Here is a 2,437-nt window from a genome sequence, read left to right on the forward strand (position 1 = left end):
TACACCAGGTTCTATATTGGGTTTCCTTACCCGAACGCATGTCTGATGTCCGCATTTGGATTCTGGAATACTTTGCTGAGGACTGCGTTTAGGATGGTTAATGCGGTCTGGAGACCTGCGTTTTTGTTTTGTAACGCTCCCTTGAGGGTTGCGTTCTGGCTCAGTAATGCATGCATGAGCTTTGCGTTTCGATTGTATAACGCGCCATTTAGGGCTGCATTCAATCTTATTCACACAGAGCCTATGTTTTGGCTCGTAGACGAGAGGCTTGCGTTCTGAAACAGAAACAGGGTCGCGTTTAGGCTCACAAACATGAAGCTCGTGTTGACTTGAGGATCGTCATTCTCGGAGATACACTCGTCGTAGGGATCTCCTCCTCCGTCGAGCGGCGTTCTTCTTAGCCTGCTTCAAGGCCTTTGTAGCGACGTCACCATCTGTGTTGATCAGGTTTGTCACCTCAATAGGCCTCTTGTGACCCACCACCCATTGATTTGGCGAGGGTATAGATTCCTCGACTCGATTGACGAGTTTCTTCAAGGCTGAGCCCACTCCTTCAAAGGAGGGGCTGTCCAAGCCATCTAATCCAAAGAAGAAGACTTCCTTTGGCGGTTCGGCAGAGATTAGAGTTTTAGTCTTCTTGGAGATCTTGCGGACCTTGCGCATAGCTTTGGGGCTAAGGGATCCGAAGGCAAGGGCCTCCTCGTACTTGGCTTGATCGAACTCGATGATCAGAGTTTCAACGGTCGTTCCTGTGAGATGGACGTCGGATTGCACCACCACTTCTTCGTCAGATAAGTTTTTCCCCAGCGGAGTCGCCATCTTTTGTTTGTGGAAAATTTAAAGTAAAAAGAAATGAAGTAAAATTGATCTGTATTCCTTTAATCTTAATTACAATTGGATTTCCTGATTACAAAAGAGAAGAGAATTGATCTGGATTCTCCCCTTTGTTTAATTCTGGGTTCTTCACAGTGGCGATGGAGTGCCTCCCTCGAATGCTCGCGTCGAGTTTGCTCTCCGTTGACGATTCGAACGTCTTGATTCACTGGAACGATGTCTTCTCCTCACGATTTGACGTTGTGGAGAACTTGCATGGCACGTCTTGATTCACTGGAACGATGTCTTCTCCTCACGATTTGACGTTGTGGAGAACTTGCATGGCAAGTTGGAAACTTTATACGAGTTGATTGATCTTAACCGTAATTGGTTAGACAAGCCAATGATTTCTTCTTTGCTGCCAAGGAGCAGGATCTGAGCTCCAGGTCCCCAAAGATTCAACCTCAAAGATTCAGGATCCGCCCCCGAACTAAGCTGATTTCTTAGTTATTTATTAAGGGGTGTAACCGCCCCCTTAATTCGCTCCTAAGTGGGGCTAATGGGATGTAACCGCCCCTTAAATTACTCCTGAGTGGAATTGAGATCCCCTCAGATCGTGGGAAACGGTTTTGAAACCGTTCAGCTCGTGTTTGAACGAGTCAAAGGAAAAATCCGCGTTCTTGGCATGAATTCTGCATTTAAACACAGCGTCTGGAGGCTCAGACGCAGCGTCTAGAAGCTCGGACGCAGCGTCTTGTTGGAAGCTACATTGGCAGCTTGGAAGCTGCGTTTGGCAGCGGATGACAGCTGTGTTTGTGGCCGAACATAAGCTGCGTTGGTAGCTGGATCTGAACTGCGTTTGCAGTGTTTGGAGCTGAATGTGAGCTGTGTTTGGCAGCAGATGGAAGCTGCGTTGGCAGCTTTCGGAGGCTGCGTCTGAGCTACGTTCGTGGCTATGAACGCGGTGCGTCTTGATGCTGGTACGCGGGGAGGACCTCCACGTCTTGGTTTGAAGAGACCGTCGATTTGTAGTCTCTTTCTGTCAGAACATTGTAAAGATCATCGTTTTGTAATCTTTGCTTTAGCTCTTTGATATGTGAGAGTCGTCAGATTATAACTCCCGATGTTGATTGTGGAGGCTGTTGATTAGAGCTTTCATTAGTTGTTGCGAAGGTCGTCAGATTGTAACCTTCATCAGTCTACGTGAAAGTCTTCAAATTGTAACCTTCTGAAAATCGTCAGATTGTAACTTCCATCATCGGTGTTTAATGGGGAATCAGCTATCTATTATGATTTTTAGACAGCCTACAAAAATCACACACAAACACAGAGATTTACGTGGTTCGGCAATTGCCTACGTCCACGGAGAGAGGATGGGAAAATTTCACTACATGGAGGAGAAACAACGGGTTACAATCTCTCAAACAACTCTCAAAATAACCCAACCAATAATCTCTCACTCCCTCACAATAATCTCCCTCTCAAAGTGCTTAAAAGAACTCAAATTCTCTATTCAAACTCTCTCTCTTAATCCTAGAAACGTGTGTTTTTATTTATAACAAACCCAATCCAAATAGGGTCAGAATCTAAAAACGAGTTTGCCACACCCAGGTATGGCACGCAC

This window comes from Asparagus officinalis, chromosome 4 (genome assembly GCF_001876935.1).
Source record: "Asparagus officinalis chromosome 4, Aspof.V1, whole genome shotgun sequence".
NCBI lineage: Eukaryota > Viridiplantae > Streptophyta > Magnoliopsida > Asparagales > Asparagaceae > Asparagus > Asparagus officinalis.